Source organism: Ceratotherium simum, chromosome 2 (assembly GCF_057802395.1).
Source record: "Ceratotherium simum simum isolate JZ-2026a chromosome 2, ASM5780239v1, whole genome shotgun sequence".
Classification (NCBI taxonomy): Eukaryota; Metazoa; Chordata; class Mammalia; order Perissodactyla; family Rhinocerotidae; genus Ceratotherium; species Ceratotherium simum.
In genome coordinates this window covers 97481389-97500651 of record NC_141901.1, presented here as the reverse complement: position 1 = coordinate 97500651, position 19263 = coordinate 97481389, and the positions used below count along the sequence as shown (strand labels likewise).

General features: G+C 40.1%; 2 long non-coding RNA genes across 2 annotated transcripts; both read right to left on the bottom strand.

Moving 5' to 3' along the window:
• Positions 1 to 626: 626 nt before the first annotated feature.
• On the bottom strand, positions 627 to 5598 carry LOC147918104 (uncharacterized). Its single transcript, XR_015549178.1, has 3 exons — positions 4353 to 5598; positions 2834 to 2891; positions 627 to 1151 (listed from the first exon to the last, which is right to left on the bottom strand). It is a non-coding gene; the product is annotated as an uncharacterized LOC147918104 (long non-coding RNA).
• Positions 5599 to 5974: 376 nt separating this feature from the next.
• On the bottom strand, positions 5975 to 13831 carry LOC147918103 (uncharacterized). Its single transcript, XR_015549175.1, has 3 exons — positions 13704 to 13831; positions 8851 to 8991; positions 5975 to 7098 (listed from the first exon to the last, which is right to left on the bottom strand). It is a non-coding gene; the product is annotated as an uncharacterized LOC147918103 (long non-coding RNA).
• Positions 13832 to 19263: the final 5432 nt, after the last annotated feature.

Sequence of the window (19263 nt, the reverse complement as noted above, 5' to 3'; positions counted from 1 at the left end):
AAATTTGGATTTTTTGATACTTTGATAGTTACATATATAACATATAATTGACTTCCTTTGTAATCCTTTGCTTTATTCATTTAAAAACATGATGCTGAGAAAGATTCAGTGGGCTTCACCAGATTGCCACAGGGTCAATGGCACAAAAAAGGCTCGGAACCCCGGCCCGCCATTCACTAACGAGACATTTACCGCCTCTGCCCAGAACTCGCTCCCTCCTTTTCCTATCAACTCAGCCCTGGCTCAAATCTGCCCTGTTTGTGAAACCTTTTCTCCCTCCCCAATTCAAAGCAGAGTGCTTGTTGCACTCTGTTGTCCTTCCTGAGTTCGTATCTCTCTTTTACTAGCTATATGATCTTGGACAGTTTATTGAACTTTCTCAAACTCATTTTCCTCACTTTTAAAGTGGAAATACTAGTAGCATACATAATACTAAGAGAGGTTGTGAAGATTAAGCAAGATTATACATATTAAAGACTTCGTGGAATGTCTAGAGCAGCATGCTATTCCCAAACTTTTTGGTTTCAGGACCCTTATTTTCTTAAAAATTTCTGAGAACTCCAAAGAACTTTTGTTTATGTGAGTTGTCTCTACAGATATTTATGATAGTCAAAGTTAAAACCGAGAAGTTTTAATGTTTCTTTATTAATTCATTTAAAAATAACAATAAACCTTGTTACATAAATTACATGTTAACATAAATAATACATTTTTATTGAAAAAAACTTTATTTTCTCCCCCAAAATAGTGAGAAGAGTGACATTGTTTTCCATTTGTATACATCTCTTTAATATCTGGCTTTAATGTCTATTGCTGTATGCTGTTTTGATTTAAGTAAACAAAGAGAATCTGTCCTCACACAGACATGTTGGTGGAAAAGAGAGGAGTATTTTCATAGTCTTTTCAGATACCTGTGGATATTTTTCTCTGATACTCTACCAACTTGACAAGTAGTAGTTAGGTTAGTTGAAATGTGGAATCTGCAATGATATCAATAAACTTTCGCACTCTGTTGCATTCAAATACACGGGTCCATCTTGCACTTTGAATGGATCTTTTTTCACAGATGATTTTATAACACCATGCATTGGTCATTTGCAAAGTACTGGTTCACTGAGTTATGCAGATCTCCAAAACATTGACGTATTTCACTACACGATAAGAAAAAAATCACATTAATTAATAGCACCACGATCCCACTGGAAAAGTCTTCAGGTTTGGGGAAGTTGACAAGTTCACGGTGCTGGACACAAATCTTCCAAAATTCTAATTTTCACAGGAAAGTTCAAAGTTTATCATTGGCAACAAATACTGTCAGTTGTTTTTCCTTGAAGTGACAGGCTCACTTCATTCATTTTTAGGAAATGTCTACCAAATACCCATGTTTGAATAAATATAGTTTCCTGTCCATTGTTCTTTCAAGTAACAGTGGTGTTCCATGAAAAAAAGGGGCTACTCACTCGCACGGGTGAGTATCACCTGTGACAAGCATCACACTCTCGTGCGCGTCAGAAGTGCTTTATACGTGCTTCCCGTGTGGTCACAGGGAATATTGAATAGGCGCTCCTCAAGGGTCTAGATTCAATCAAGTCAATAATTTTCATTGCTTCGTCAAGGCGTTCTTAAGTATACGGGAGCTGTTTCCCACAGCAATGATGGGCACAGTGATACATTAGTGGCAGATTTTGGTGCCACTGCTTTGATTCATGTTAAGGCACCAACAGGTTTACCCACCATTGCTTTTACACCATCGGTGCAAATGCCAGCACAGTGAAAAAAACAAATAATGTCTTAGTACTCTTATGAAAACTGCTTTGACCTTGTAGACCTCCTGAAAAAGTCTCGGGGACCCCAAGGAACCATCAACTGCACTTTGAGAACTGCTTCTCGAAAGCACCACACGTGCTTTACAAATGCTAACTATTGCTGTTATTAGCTATAGGGACTATGTTTTTCTAATTAAAACTCTGGATTATAGTACTTCACACGATCTGCTCCTTAGTGGGTGCAGAAATGGAGACTGGCCCCCCATATCATTTTGTTCTTTTTCCATTTTGCCTCATACTATAGTTAGATGTACTCCTGGCATCCAGACGTGAAGGCCCCAAGAACAGCCTGAGACCTTACCTAAGCCAGTGCCCAACCAGCAATACAGCGTTCTATACAGAGCAGGTGCTTAACAAACACTGGTTAAACAAATGACGAATGAACAAATGAACCAGCTCAAACCAGCCCACTCCGGGATTGTCAGCAATCTTGGTGGAAGGACAGAGGTTGAAGGGGTGGATGGTTCATTTTTGCTTCTTTGCTTTTAAGGGAGGCATTTCAACCACAGTACTCTTGTTTAGAAAGTTAAATTTGTGTAATGATCAACCAAGGTTACCTTTTATGAGAAAAATAACATTGCCTTTTTTCTTATTAAAAAAATAACATGTTAATTGTAGAAAATACAGACGAGAAAAGAAATTACTCGGAATTCTACCATCTAGAAGTAACCTTTATTGACATTTTGGTATCTTTCTTTTTTCTTGTATGCAGATACATAATTTTTTTTACCTCCTGTTTTGTTACTCCTTTTTTCATCTAACACTGTATAATGAATGTCCTTCTATATCATTATATATCCTTCTGTAACATAATTTTTAATATGTACATTTAATATATTATTTGGATGTGCTTCAGAAATAATTGGTGAAGTGGGGTTTTGTTTGGATTTTGTTTTTTCCCCCACATTATTCCTGTCCCATCTCATCATCAGCCAGAAAGACTATGAATGAGTGGTAACACAGAATGAATAGTAAGTAAAACCAAAGGATCCACTGAGCATGTTTACCTTTCTGTCGTTGTCACAAGCACCACGGCAATGAATCGCATCCACAGCAGAAACAGTCCTGAAAATAAGAAAGAAATAAAAATTTAGAACACCCACAAATAAGATATTTTAAGATGCATCTAGAGAGAAATAAGCCTGGATCATGTAGCCAAGAAGAAAGAATTCTCCTCTTGGGAAGCTTCACAGGAAAAGTGCACACGATGGGATGTGTGGTAAACAGTTCAGATGGTCCCTTGAAAAGTCAACTCAGAAGCTGCATGAAATGAATGGGCAGAAACATAAAGACGAAAATAAGTAGGAGTTGAAGCATAAAGAACTCTATTACTGCGTTGCTAAAAGGGACATTTAGGTGGAGGTTAAGGTCACGCCATTCTAAATTCTGTTCCAGTTCTTTGAAAGATACATCTGAATCTTGAACTTTTTCCTTAACTTCAAAGATAGTATAGTCAGTTGAACATAAAAAAAAGAACATCAAACTAAGAACACTACCAAAGAGAGAAAGTCAACAGGCAACAGAGTGAGATTGTAAGTAAGAGGGAGGGAAAATGGAAATGGAGGTGCCCAACAAAAACTCCATCCATACATCTATATCCATAGATAGTATCTCTCTCTCTCTAAATATATGTATGTATTCTAATGTATATAGTAAATCACAAGTCTGTACTTGTACAGTAAATACTTTCTGATTTTTAGTAAGGTTAAAGTGGTCATTTCTTTACTCAACGTGGTTCAGCGGCTTAACTAAGATTCAGAGTTCTAAGTTCTATTTTCTCAGCTCTTTCAATAAAGTATTGAAAAAATTCTAACGCTCTCAGACCAGCATTCCACATCTTTAATTTATACTCCCCCCTGCTCCATTATTCTTCCAAGATCATTCATCCAACTAAATCTGTCCACTCCATCCAAGCCAATCTCTCTACAAATCCTTGAGCACATCTTGCTAAATTCTGCTTCTGAGTACTTGCCCATTTTTATGCCCTTCTTTCTACCAGTAGTTCCTTCAACCCAGATCAAAATGAACCTGCCTCCGCCCACCAAATGTTGCCTAAATAATCCCACTCATTTTGATCATTCACCTATCAGTCAGTTTAAAGAACACAGCGTATTCATATCATCATTGACAAATTATTGCTCCCAAATTGTTTTACTGGGGCCTTTTTTATTTGTTGGCTGGATTGTAAGTTTCTTGAGGACAAGCACCATGGGTTCTAGTTTTTTTGTTTCAAGAAAATGGAAACAGAAAGAAGAAAAAGAAGGAAAGAAAAAGAAAGATAAAGGGGAAATCGAGAAGGGATAAATAAAGAAGAGAAACAGAAGATAAATCTGTGAGATTCTATTTTCTAATATATACAATGAAAATAAATGACATGGAGTTGCTTTGTGAAAGTCATATTGACATGAATAAGTCTAATTCTAACGAACACTCTGTTTAAAATTGCAACCCACCCCATCTCCCTTACCCTATTTCACTTTTTCTTTTTTATACACTTACCACATTTTAATGTACGAAATCACTTACCTACTTATTACATATATTTATCACTGTCTCCCCATCCCTCTCCAACTCCAGGGGAGCTCCACAATGGCGGGGGTCTTCATTTGTGTTGTTCCCTGATGTAACTCCAGCCCTTGAAGCAGCATCTGACACGAGTAGGTGCTCAGTAAACTCACGGAACGAACAAAGCTCTCTCAAATGTCATATATAGACTCTGGAATTTTCACAAACACCCACAACAGAGTCACAGCAATCAATGGAAAAATTGCTCCTTCATTAATGCTGCATACCAGCATTACCAGCCACCTAAAAGATGCCTGATTTAGACCCCTGATTTAGAGTAAACACCATGAAAAACTGATGTGAGAGACAGTCAAGCAGAGCTTTCCAGAGGACATGGCAAGTGTGGACTTCACCGAGGCCCCCGAGGGTCTAGGTGTTAACCAAATGAAATAGTGATGAGGGGTGACAGGTGGCCAGTCTGGCCCAGAGACCTTAACCACACCCTCCCCACTCACAGTGAAAGCCACAAAGTGCCTACGAAAGGGGACCTGCTGTCTCAGGAACCCTCTCCAGGCAAGTCTCGGATTTCCACTTCAGCCGCTGACTTGGTGCAGGGTCTGCTTCCAACTCCCTCGTCGCCCAGCACTGACTGTTCTCAGTGGGCCTCTTTGATTCACAAACGAATTGTCTCTGGGTCCCCTTTGGCTCCACCACAGTCTCTTGCTTGTCCAGTGGAGAAGTTTATGCAGCTTTTAAAAGGCACCACTTGCAGACAGCCGCCTTCAGAAAAAGTCTGAAAAACACGGTCTGACCACAACCTCAGTAATTCCTCTCAGTACCCAGAGCAGAGGCCCCAGCAAATATGGGTTCAAATACTGGTTCCACCACCTCCTGGTCGATTGGCCTAAGAAAAACCTTGACTCTCTGAACCTAAGTTTGCTCTTCTTCAAAATAGGCAGAGCTCCTTCTCAAGGTTACTGCACACGCAGGCCCCGCTCCCCCATCTCTAGATCCAGAAGAATTTATCCTGGGCTTTAAATTGTCGGCTCTGTGTCCTACACACTAGCTCAGTCTGAAAAAGCTAGCAATATTCACATGATGTGTTGACCAGTCCCAAAGAAAATATCTCCATCACGCCTGGAAAAACCTGGGCTTGCAGTCAGATGGGCCTAAATCGGTTGGTACAGCCACTTTCCAAGCTCTTTCCACGACCTTGGTTAAGCTACTTTCCATCATCTATAAAACAAGTACGTAATAAATATTCACACACCTGTTGTAAGGATTAAAATAGATAATGTATGTAAAGCGCTTGACACAGGGTGATATACTTTGGGTGCTTAAAGGCCACTAGCTATTATCATTAATATTACCACACATACAGTGCACTATATTCTCCACCGGGATGAGAATACCAGGATGAGGGAGACCTGGGCGATTTTTCTGGAAGGCTAGGACTGGGTCTCTGTTCCCCTGGTAACACAGTATACAGCAGGTGCTCGATTTTTGTTGTGTGAGTGAATGAATGAATGAATGAATGAACAATATAAGAATAGAAAGAATACTAAAAAGGGAGTCAGGAGTCCTAGGTGCTTGACCTCTACCACTAATTAAATGATTGAGGACCTGTGGGTATTAGACCACTTCTGCGTCCTTTTGGACTTCTAAATTCAAAAGGTCCCTTTTGGCTCTGACACTGTTTGATTCTGACACGATTTGAAAAGGGCCAAAATAAATATGGGAAAAGAAAAAGAAACTCTTAATCTATCTCTGAGACCTGTTGCTATGGACCAAATCATGTCCCCCCAAATTCCTATGTTGAAGCCCTAGCCGCCAAAGTGCCTGACTGTATTTGGAGAGAGGGCTTTTACAGAAGTAATTAAGGTTACATGAGGTCATATAGGTGGGGCCCTAATCTGATAGGATTAGTGTCCTTTTAAGAAGAGACACCAGGGAGCTTGCTCTTTCCGCCACATGAGGACACAGGGAGAAGGCAGCCATCTGAAGCCAGGAAGAGAGCTTTACCAGAAACCAAATTGGCCAGCACCTTCATCTTGAACTCCCAGCCTCCAGAACTGTGAGAAAATAAATTTCTGTTGTTTAAGTCGCCCAGTCTGTGGTATTTTGTTCTGGCAGCCCAAGCTGACTAAGACACTTGTTATATGCCATAGCCATTAGAAATATCCAACCCTACATTCAGAGTTCTCTAAGAATATCATTTTTAATCTCCACACTGCCCTCTATTCCAAACCCCTGTAAATTTTATATCCAGCTGCTCCTTAAATGGAATTACTCTATCACAACAGCAAATAGATAATTCTAATAAACTACTCATTGGGTTGAATTTATAAACACTTTAGTACCATGCTTCTGAACGTTAATTATCAGTTTGAAAAGTTGGTATCCTTTACTCTCTTGTTTACTCGACATTTACTGAGCAAATTTCACGTTTGTTAATAAATTAGTCAATGCAAAATCCCTAAGATGTTAGTAACTTTGCTCACCAATTTATCTTAACAAATTGAGTCTGTCATAGCTGAAAGAATGGGAAATTCTCCTTCATTTGATGAAGGAAAAACAATGGCTTTTGGCAAACTCTAAGAACAGCTGCAGTAGGGCAGGGTTTCCTGGAGGAAAAGAAATTCCTGAATAAATAGGTCTTACCTGGAAGATATTTGTACCTTCTACTAATACACTGCTCAATATGGCAGCTACTGGCCACATGTGGCTACGGAGCACTGGAAATGGGGCTGGTCCAAGTGGAGATGTGCTGAAAGTAAAATATCTCATTAATAATTTTTATATTCAATATATGTTAAAATAATAATACTTTGGCTATATTAGGATAAATAATATATTATTCAAATTAATTTCACCCTTTTTTACTTTTTAAATGTGGCTACAAGAAAATTTAAATTTACTTATGTGGGTGGCGTTATGTTTCTAATGGGCAGCACTGTTCTAATTAATTCCTTGTCACATTTGAAAATCTAGTTAAAGCTAAGTATAAGGCAGGGAATAAATACGGCCAACAGATATGTTTGATTTGGTCCACCCAATTAAAACAATTTTTAGTTAATTGGCAATATTTAAACATTAACAGATTTCAAATCAAAAGGCAGGCTTCTGGCTTGTTTAAAAAGTCAGAAGACTTAGAAACACTGGACCTACATTCTCGAATGGCAAAAACTGGCCAATGTTGATTAGCAGCTTCTCTCTTTGAACAAGGCATGAGCTCGGTGGTTCATCCCACTCCCTAACTGGCCTGTTCCCCCTCTCTGCCCGGTCCTTGTAGGTATGAGAATTTTTACGTTTAGCTATAGAAAAAAGTTCAAACATGGAATAGAGCGGAGGAGAAAGCATACGCTTTGGGCTTATACGGATCTCAGTTTGAATTCCAATTCATCCATTTAAATGGCCCTATGACTTGGGATGAGTTACTCAAATTCTCTGAAACTCGATTTCCTCATCAGTAAAATGGGAATAATAATAACTAGATTGCAGAAATCAGTAACAATTACATAAAGTAAAATAAATTCAGGAGTTACATCACAGTAGTTGCTAAATGGATTGTATTATATTTTTCTCCTTTGGCTGAAAAGATTTATTTGGAAATTGGGGGCATTGATAACAGAGTTGTAGCTGGATCCTAAGTGGTTGTCACAGTGCCTAGAATCCACAGAAGTACAGATGCTCTCCTGCTGAGTGCAAAGATCTGGGAACGAGATCTTTCAGCATTTTTCTTAGGAGCTACACGATGGTTAAAGCACTTTTACTAACTGAAGTTGCATTTTTATTTGTCAATTAGAAATGAAGATTTCAGGGCCAGCCCCGTGGCTTAGCGGTTAAGTGCGTGCGCTCCGCTACTGGCGGCCCGGGTTCGGATCCTGGGCGCGCACTGACGCACCGCTTCTCGGGCCATGCTGAGGCCGCGTCCCACATACAGCAACTAGAAGGATGTGCAGCTATGACATACAACTATCTACTGGGGCTTTGGGGGGAAAAATAAATAAATAAAATCTTTAAAAAAAAAAAGAAATGAAGATTTCAGATGTTTGACATCTGTGCAAGCTTTTCATGTCACACTGAACCCCAGTAATGGCAGATTTTTATTTCAGACGGTGCAACGTTGCAGCTTTGTCTTACACCCGCAGCAGCTCATATAAATTGCAGAAGCCAAACTTTTCGCACCTATAGATATTATGATTTAGTGCAACCAAGAGTTAAGGATAAAAAGACAGAGTGAAAGGATGCAAAAAATGAGAGAGCAAAGGTTGATGAAAAAAATTCCCTGTATCACAGAAGCTGAGCACAACCAGAATGATTTGTTCTGTGGACTTGCCCCTCTTGGTGTAAAATTTGTATCTCACTCAAGGACCAGTTTGTTCAATAGCAGCCACTGACTGGACTCAAACGCCTGCCCTTCAGATTCCTACGTCACGCTTCGTGTCCTCTCCCAGCTCCTTCTGACTGCCTGCGCTTACCGGTGACAAATGATTCTTCAGTGTACTGTCTGCTTTACCTTTCTGAATGTTTCCATGGTTCACAGATAAGTGACCTGATGCATCCTGTACAGTCTCCCAACAGTAAATCCAGGCATGGAGGGGCTCCTCCCAACATTCTCCTGTACTTTGCAAGCTGTCCACCCAAAGTAAGAATCCTCCTAGAACACGCAGATAAATTCCATTTGATACCACACATAGGTATGACAACAAACAAACAGATAAATTAAAACTAGAAGAAAATGGAAGTGAATAGTTATCTCAGATTGGGAAGGATTATCCAAAGTAATGGAAGAAATCCCAAAGAAACAGGTCAAAAGATTTAATGATGCAAATAAACTAAAAAAAAAAAAAAAAAAAAAAAGCTTAAATAATGATCTGGAAAAAATAAATCAATAAACTGAAAAAATGTCTGTTACAAATATGAAAAAGAATAATTATCTTTAATATGTAATGAGCCCATAGATATTGATTTTTAAAAAAAACACTAACGATCTAATAGAAAAATGGGTAAAAGATATGAACAATTCATAGAACCAGCGCTAAGGAATGGCTAATAAAATATTTTAAATTTAAATCTCACCAATAACCCAATAATTTTGAATTAAAATGATAAGAAGAAATATATTTTTCACCCTTCAAATGAATCAAGATTTGTTTAAATGTTAATACTCACTTTGGGACAGGATATGGTAAAATGAACAAACTCATACACTGCTACCATAGTGCCTTTCTGGAAAGCAAAAGCTGTTAAAAAGTTCCAACATTTTTCAACTTTTCTGTATGACTGAAATTTTTCAAAATTAAAAATTGAAGGATAAAATGAAGAAACAATCCTAATAACAAAACCAATACATATTTTCTTAAGTAAATACCTTGAATATATATATACATATTTTTAAAGTTGTAAATCTAACCATTCTTTTAAAGAGATCTAATCTTCTCTTTAAAGCAGTGATTCTCCAAGTGTGGTCTCTGGACCTTCAGCATCAGCATCATCTGGAAACATGTTAGAATTGCAAATTCTCATGCTCACCCAGGTTTGCTGATCCAGAAACTCTGGGGGTGGTACCAGCGATTTGCGTGCTAGCAAGCCCTGCAGGTGGCTCTGATGCATGCTCAAGTCTAAGAACCACTGCTATGAAGCTGCAGAAAATGTAATGGATGGAAGAACGTATGAACTCCGTGAGAATGCAGTCAGATAAAACCAGAGTGTGGGTAATTCTATGTGACCAGTTCTCCGTGTTCTTCAACAAATAAGCGGCATGAGGAACACAAAAAAGGAAAGAAAAGTATTAAAAGTTAAAAGAGACTTAGGAGACAAAACCAAATCAATGTGTGGACCTTATCTGCATCCTGTTTCAATCAAACCAACTGTAAAAAGAGGTTTTGAGACAATTAGGGAAAGTCGAACATGATATTAAGGAATTATTATTTGTTTTATTGTGTATGAACATTGTAATATGGTTATGATTTTTAAATAGCCCTTAAAAAGTCCTTATCTATTAGTGATTTTTAAAAACTATTTTAAAAATTAGTTGAAGCAAATATGGCAAAATGTTGACAACTATAAAACCTAGGTGATTAAAAATAGGAGTTTGTTATACTATTCTTTCTACTTTTCTGTTCTTTGAAAATTTTCATAGTAAAAAGTAAAAACAAAAACTTTAGAACTTTTATCCAGTAATTTCCATTTTAGAAATTTACCTTAAGGAAATATTCAGTCTCGGAAAAAAATTTTTTTATAAAGAGCTTCATTACAGCATTATTTATACTACAGTCTGTTAGAACCAACCCTAATGTCCAAAAATAGGAAAAAAGTATAATAAATTATGAGACTTTTATGTAATAGAATATGATGTAGCTATTAGAAATATGTTTTAAAAAAACAAGGTACAAAATACATACAGTATAATTCTTATTTTGTAAAAAATAAATGTATGCCTAGAAAAGAAACTAGAAAGAACTATACCAAAATGTTAAAGGTAGTAGTCTCTGAATATTGACCTTATGGATCAGATGTATTTTCTTCTTTGTAACTTTCCATATTTTCCAAATTATCTATAATGCATATGTATCCTTTCCTAATATGAAAACATTTTAAATAAAAACAGAAGTACTTTTGTCATAATGTTATAATAATAAAGTACTCTGTAAAAAAATTAAGATTTTCTTTTTTTTAAAAGCCTAAGAATCATCTCAGGGATGAGATCACTTGATGAGAGAGAAAGTGGAGTTACACCCACCTGGTGGAGCGCGTATCATTTGTACTATTCATTTGACAGTAGTTATATCCATCTTTAGATTGTTATGTTTGTCTGTCTATGTGCATATTCATTCTACAATATTCAATAAACACTCATTGAGTGACTACTATTTGCCAAGACCTACCAAACAGGCAAAAATCCCTGTCTTCGTGAAGCTTACATTCTAATGGAGGGAGACAGATAATAAAGAAATAAATTTTACGGTAGTTATGGCATGTCAAGTAGTAAGTGCTACGGAGAAAATAAGGCAGGGGAGGGAAACAGAGAGTGCTGGGTTGTGGGGGGATTAGATGGGGTAGTGAGCAAAGGCCTCACTGAGGTGACATGTAAGAGAGACCTAAAGAGGGGAGGGGGGGGCCGTGCTGTGTCTGGGGAAGAGGATTTCAGGCCTTGGACACAGCAAGTGCGAACGTCCTCAGGCAGAAGCATGCCTGGGGTACGGTAGCTTGTCTCCCTAACTTGACTGTGGTTTCTTTGGAAGAATCACGTCCTGCGCCTGCTCCTTTTGCCACAACCCTGATCACAATGCCTACAGCAGTACTCAGAAAACATTTATTAGTAATAATGATGCAAGGACTGAAAACAATTAGAATCCACGATGTCTTCCTTAAAAATACTCTATTATCGGGCTGGCCCGGTGGCGCAAGCGGTTGGGTGTGTGCTCCGCTGTGGCGGCCTGGGGTTGGCCGGTTCGGATCCTGGGCATGCACCAACGCACAGTTGTCAGGCCACACTGTGGCGGCGTCCCATATAAAGTGGAGGAAGATGGGCATGGATGTTAGCCCAGGGCCGGTCTTCCTCAGCAAAAAGAGGAGGATTGGTAGATGTTAGCTCAGGGCTGATCTTCCTTACAAAAATAATAATAATAATAATAATCTATTATCATCTTTTCTCTCATTTCTTTATGAAGAAGAACTTTTTATCATAAGATCTGTTCAGTGTCGGGAATGTTCCAGAAGGTGGAACTGTTTCCTTCTCCAGAGATACCCAGACAGACTGAACTGTAGTGGGCGGGACGCTCCCCAGGAGGGGCAAGAGTCAGATGGGTTACTGGACTAGGTGATCCATTTACTGCCTTCCATCGTTCAACATTCACAACTATTACTGAGTAATGAACGAGACTCAAATCCTTGCTTTCCTGAATTGATAATCTTGCCAGTATCCTAATAGCTGCTATAAACCTAGTGGATTGGCAAATAGCCAATGCTGGTTAAAAAATAAGAAACCTCCTTTTTAAAAGTGAACAATTTATGAAGTCATAATGATTATTTACCAGAGCATGTGCTCCTCAACTCCTTAAGAGACTATCTTACTCATATTTGAATCTCCAGGACGTGGCACATAGATCCTCACTAAGTGTAGACTGAAATAAACCATCCTCTCTAGGATTTCCTCAGCTCCTAGCCTGGCATTTAGTAGTTACTCAATTATTTTGTTCATAGAAAGGTGAGTAACCTTTCTATAACCACCAATGACAATCGTGAACTGAAAACGTATTTACAATTAATTTGGTTCTTTTTTTACATTAAACATCAGCCTGAGGCAATGGCATTGATCTCAAGTTGAATGTTGCCTGTAGTGAAATCATAAAAAAGACTAATCCTTATGTGCTCAGAAAATTCCATTTATAGGTTTTTTTCAAAGCTATTTGTTCCCAGTAAGAGTCCCCATTGGTTAAACTGGAGATCTTTTAAGTAAAGAAAAGAAATCACAACAAGATTTTCATGGAATAGTTTCTGCAAACAAAAGCACAGGGTTAAACAAAGATGAAGATTAAGGTCCACCACAGATGTACTTGGTAGATGAAACTCAGTCACAGTAACAAATAGACCCCCGAAACTCAGCGGATTTTTAAAGCAAGTTTATCCTTTCACATAACAGCCCAGGGAAGGAACTCAGTCAGAGGAGGCTTGTTCCACACAGTCTTTCAAGGATCCAGGCTGATAACAGCTCTGCCGTCTCAGCACACAGCTTCCGAGGTCGCCCTGAGCGTCATCCCTCCAGTCGGCCTGAGGAGGAAGGGCACGAGGGCATGATGGTAGGTTTATGGGCGAGATTGGAAAGTGGTACATGTCACCTCCCCTCTAATTCCACATCACATGACCCCATCTAAGAGCAAGAGAAGCCAGAAAATACGGTCAAGTTCTGGACCCAGGAAGAAGAGGGGGCTGGATTTTGGTAGACTGCTGGAGATCTCTGCCATAACGAATTGTAAATAGGATTCTAAGCCTCTAAATACTCTCTGTGTTTGGACGCAGTGTAGAAGAATGAAGTCTCCTCCCCTGCTCTTGGGGAGAAGGAACAGGCTGATGAGATGAAGCACGTTTTTATTGCGCTCTCCTTACCTTGTTACCATCCTTTCCTCAGGTGCCTGTCACCTTCAGACGACGCCCAAATCCCACCCAGGTCTATCCTAGTGCCCCTTTCCCAATCCTTGCTGTCACCAAGGCTGCTGTTCTCATCTGGATGTGAAAGCAGGGGATTTAAGTATCTTCACAAATACACTTATAATACAGTTAACATTTTCTGAATATTTACCATATACCAGAACTATGTTCCCTGAACTTCATTTTACTCACTTATAAAATCGAGATAACAATACTTACTTCCCGAAGTTATTGTAAGGATGAAATGAGATGGCACCCACGGAGTGCCTTGCACGGCGCCTGCCACTAGTCAGTTGACTCAATAGCTGTCAGCTCTGTTCTTCCTAATGGGTTTGTTGTTTCTCAGTGAAAGGGTGAAGGTGTGAAGAGCTCGTTATCTCTCAGCTCTGGCCGTTCTCCCCCGCCGCCTCCACCCCTCCCACCTATAAAGGAAACAACAGCCACACACCCGGAATGTTGACAGTGGTTCTGGATGCTAATGTGCCTGAGTGCTTGTTAAAAATGTAAAACTCCCCATTCAGTCCGTCTGAGGTAGGCACTGTTGCCACATTGAACAACACCAGGGGCACCATTCACGTGGTATTACATATAAATGGTGCTTCCTGGAGTTTTGCAAATTTGTAGTTGTGAAGTTGAAGCCCAGGAAATTGTATTTTTAACAAACACCCAGGTGATACAGACAATCCTCGAGAGTCTTTGGGACTGTTCTAGAGTGACTGTTAAAGGTGTGAGGACCTGAGAAAGAACACGTCCCCCAGGCCAGCTCAGTGTCCCAAAGCGGCTATAATCGACTGTCAACAGAAGAACATCTTTTAAAGCCCCCTACTACAACCTGGCCACAGCTGTGCTCTTCAGAACTCGTCTCAGTAGCCAAATTCAGTGGAAGGAGACTTTTACTGTAATTTCCTCCCAAAGGCTTCACAAGGCTCCTCGGACATTGTCACATCGATCCTCAGGACAGGTCTGTGAGACAGGTGGCAGACATCGGACTGCTCATTACGGGTAGCTTGAGGCATGAGCAGGGCTCCTGGCCCGAGAAGACGAGCGTCAGTACCTGGACGGTCTTCTCAGCCTCCCCAGTCGTGTCCATAAGACTCTGAGCTTTTGCTCTCTGCTGGGGAAGTCTTCACCAGTTCCCATTGAGAAAGGTTGTTAGAAAGGCGAATTTCATTCATTTGCCCATTCCACTCATTCACAGACATCTATTAGCTACTACTTAATAGGCCTAATACTTTTTGGAAGTGGGTGGGTGTTGAATTATAAATGCACGAGTAAGCAACTGTGTCTGAGGAAATCACTGTGGGGCCATAAAGAAGAAAGGAAACACACATTAACTGAGCAGTAATTACTAAATGCAAGGTATCGTGCTGGTATCTTTACTTTAGCTTACCTCTTTTATTCCTTGCAATAATTTAGAGCAGTAATGACAGAATCATGATTTTTACAACTTTTTTTTAATTTTACATTTTTACAATAGCTGGTCACAAATCTGTAGTTAGTACATATTACAGCCAGACTTTGAACTGAGATTTGTCTGATTCCAAAGTCCATGCTTTCTCCATAGTCCCTACCCTTAAGGGGTACACAACCCAATAATAAAGTGCACAAATTTGTGTAATAATAACCGTGATATTCATTAACATTTATTGAGCACTTGGCTACCTTAGTATGTTCCAGGCATCAAACCAAGCTCTTTATATAAGATTCTTTCATGGAGTCTTCACACCAACTCTGTGAGGTAAGTACTATTAATTAGCCCCGCTATAAATGAAAACATCTGAGGCTTAGAGAGATTAAATAACTCGCCTGCAGGAGAGAAAACCTGAAGGACACCACTCTTGTCACAAGAGGGAGTTGGCTTGTTCTACAAGGTCTCAAGAAGCAAATATAAGACCAAAGGTCAGAAGCTTCAGAGAGACAGATTTTGGTTCAAAATGAAGATCTTACTGACAGCGATCGAAGTACTGCCTCTGGAGGGAGTGAATTCCCCTTCCAAAGAGTTTGAACAGCTAATCGCCACTTCAGAGACACGTTATAAAATGGATATTATTATGTCAAGAATGTTCTCCTGTTCTCTGCCCCACCACACCCCACTCCTACTGCAACTTCCACACATTCTTCAGATTTCAACCTAAATATCACTTCCTTAGAGATGTCTTTCCAGATCCTCCACACTAAGAGCCTCCCTTTTACATCATCTTAGCTCCGTGGGCTTCTCCTTCATAGCACTTATAACTGTAAGTAAATAACGAATTATGTAATTAATTATGGGACGTAAGTTCTCATAGGGCAGAGACTATGTAAATCTCCTTCCTGGATGTTTACCTACCTGATACCTGCCAGGGTCTGGCTCATGTTAGATGCTCAGTAAATATTTGTTCACTGAATGAATGAATGACTGGTGATGGGTGATTGGACCAGATGTGGATTCTCAGAGCTGACCCAGCTGAAGATGACATTAACTCCCCCTGCTAGGCTACATTTCAGAGCTACCCGTGTTCCTGGGGCCTCTCACACACCTGTTAAAACATCACCCTCATTGCCCCCCTGTCACTCTTTATCTTTTCCTTTGTTCGCATCTCAGTGTCAAAACCTCATCTACACTGATCCATCCTTGTGCTGGAAACCCTGTGGTGAGGACTAGCATCCATTTCCAACACCCTTGGCTTCTCTGCACCAATTCATTTCATGTTCATCCACGGTCTTTGGCTTGCCTATCTCCCTTGTCCATCTGTTTGGACAGCAATGTGCCTGCTTCTGGGTGGCTGGATTCTTGGCGTGGGATGGAGCCTCCAAACAATGCGAGAGGTTTCCACGGGCAGCTGCACCGCATAGTCGGAGAAGTCTGCCTTGCAGAGAGGGTCCGCTCTCCAAAAGCCAGGGTGATCTGTGCCCCCCTTTACACTTGGTTATACCTGCAGAAATGTGGATGCCCATGGCAAAAGGAGATCAATATCTCAAAAGGAAAATAAAAAGTAGCCACAAAGTGTTCATTGGACAAACATAGCTGACAGCCCGCTCTGAGCCGGGCGCTGGTGGGTAAGTGCAGGAATGCACCACCTGCCAACCGAGGAGGAGCACGTGGTGAGTGTGGCCTCTGTGGGAAGTTAGAGGAGCTTGGAGACGGGATGAGAGTGCTCCACAGGCCTGAAGAGTCCCTGGGAAAACTCAGGATCTACACCCAGACCACAGTGCCAGGGGTCTTCTGTGCACTGTGTTACATTAGGCAGCAGAGGAGGAAAAAGAACTGCAGCAGAGAGGGAACAGCTAAACGCAGGCCCGAGACGCAGCCGCGCCAGCCCGCGGTGGGCAGGACCACGGGCGGGACTGCGCAGGGGCTGCGCCAAGGGGCTGCAGCCTCTTCATTTAAGATAAAAATCAACACCTTCATCCCAGTTATTCGGGATAAGAGAGATGAGGCAACGTGAGGCAGCAGGGAAGATGAAGTGTGCTCTAAGCCGGTAAGCCCTCTTCCAAGAACAGGGTCATGCCCATTTACATTCCCGGAAGAGTACGCGCGCGCGCGCGCACACACACACACACACACACACACACACACACGGCAGAGCAACGGCATCTGCTGTGGGGCAACGTTTCATACAATTCTAAGAAGTGAATGAGGCAGTTATTACGGCATGTATAATTTTGGCAGAGATATTTGTGATTTCAATGGCTTTTTTGAATGAGCCGGGGAACTTTGTAATGCGAATCTTCTGTGTGAAAACACACTGTCCTTTTAAAACGACTAGGACAGCAGGGCCTTATGAATTCCAAAACCGATTTAACCTTCTTAAATGGGAGAAGTCGGTGTGACGTGGAGGGAACTGGAAATAGCAATGAAGAAAGTGGTAAGTAAAAATCACAAAGGAGAGGGAAAAGAAAGGAATTTATAGTGAAGACTAGAAAAACAGAAGCAGCAATAAAGAGAAACTCAAGTCCTCACCTCCTGAAGCTGTTATTTTTCAAAGGGAGACAGGCAACAATGATAATAAACAAGCGAATTAACAAAAGAATCCTGTTGGAAGAATTAACATAGTTAAGATGTCCATACTTCCTAAAGCCATCTATAGATTCAATGCAATCCCTATCAAAGTTCCAACAACATTTTTCACAGAAATAGAACAAAGAATCCTAAAATTTATATGGAACAACAAAAGACCCCGAATAGCTAAAGGAATCCTGAGAAAAAAGAACAAAGCTGGAGGTATCACACTCCCTGATTTCAAAATATACTACAAAGCTATAGTAACCAAAACAGCATGGTACTGGCACAAAAACAGACACACAGATCAATGGAATAGAATCGAAAGCCCAGAAATAAACCCACACATCTATGGACAGCTAATCTTCGACAAAGGAGCCAAGAACATACAATGGGGAAAAGAAAGTCTCTTCAACAAATGGTGTTGGGAAAACTGGATAGCCACATGCAAAAATGAAAGTAGACCCTTACCTTACACCATACACAAAAATTAACTCCAAATGGATTAAAGACTTGAATGTAAGACCTGAAACTGTGAAACTTCTAGAAGAAAACATAGGCAGTACGCTCTTCCACATCAGTCTTAGCAACATCTTTTCAAACACCACATCTGACCAGGCAAGAGAAACAATAGAAAAAATAAACAAATGGGACTACATCAAACTAAAAAGCTTCTCCACAGCAAAGGAAACCATCAACAAAACGAAAAGACAACCTAACAATTGGGAGAAGATATTTGCAAACCATACATCTGATAAGGGCTTAATCTCCAAAATATATAAAGAACTCATGCATCTCAACAACAAAAAAACTACCAACCCAATGGGCAAAAGACCTGAACAGACATTTCTCCAAAGAAGATATACAGATGGCCAACAGACACATGAAAAGATGTTCAAAATCACTAACTATCAGGGAAATGCAAATCAAAACTACAATGAGATATCACCTCACGCCTGTCAGAATGGCTATAATTAACAAGACAGGAAACAACATGTGTTGGAGAGGTTGTGGAGAGAAGGGAACTCTCATACACTGCTGGTGGGAGTGCAAACTGGTGCAGCCACTATGGAAAACAGTATGGAGATTCCTCAAAAATCAACGATAGAACTACCATATGATCCAGCTATTCCACTGTTGGGTATTTATCCAAAGAACTTGAAAACACCAATTTGCAAAGGTACATGCACCCCTGTGTTCATTGCAGCCTTATTCACGATAGCCAAGACTTGGAAGCAACCTAAGTGCCCATCAAGGGACGAATGGATAAAGAAGCTGTGGTATATATACACAATGGAATACTACTCAGCCATAAGAAACGACGAAATCCAGCCATTTGTGACAACATGGATGGACATTGAGGGTATAATGCAAAGTGAAATAAGTCAGAGGGAGAAGGTCAAATACCGTATGATTTCCTTCATTAAGTAGTAGATAATAACAACAATAAACAAACACATAGGGACAGAGATTGGATTGGTGGTTACCAGAGGGGAAGGGGGAGGGAGGAGGGTGAAAGGGATAATTCGGTACATGTGTGTGGTGATGGGTTGTAATTAGTATTTTGGTGGTGAACATGATGTAGTCCATGCAGAAATAGAAGTACAATGATGTACACCTGAAATTTTTACAATGTTATAAACCAATGTTACTGCAATAAACAAAAAATTAAAAAAAAAAAAAAAAAGAAAAAAATCTAAAAAAAAAAAACAAAAGAATCCTGTAATTTTCAGAGAGTGATGAAATCGGGGCCTGGGGAGGCAGTCTCAGGCGGATGGCCAAGGAATCCCCATCTGC